The following is a 240-nucleotide window of genomic DNA, read 5'->3' as shown; positions in this document are numbered from 1 at the left end:
CACGCAACAAAATTGTAAAACTGCTTATTATTCACGTACCAAAGTTTTGCATAATAATATAATAATACATGAATTAGTAAAGAAGTTAGCAGCAACCAGGCGAATCTAAGCATCCTGATAGAACAGTCTTAAGAATTTCACCAATTCCTCATGTGCCCATAAACATCAACACCTTGGCTGTGACTTTCCCTTCTAGTGTTTCCCAGAGCGGTGAATTAGAATCTCTTTTCCTGATACATG

This window comes from Penaeus monodon, chromosome 24, assembly GCF_015228065.2.
Source record: "Penaeus monodon isolate SGIC_2016 chromosome 24, NSTDA_Pmon_1, whole genome shotgun sequence".
Taxonomy (NCBI): domain Eukaryota; kingdom Metazoa; phylum Arthropoda; class Malacostraca; order Decapoda; family Penaeidae; genus Penaeus; species Penaeus monodon.
Note: the sequence above shows the minus strand (reverse complement) of the source record.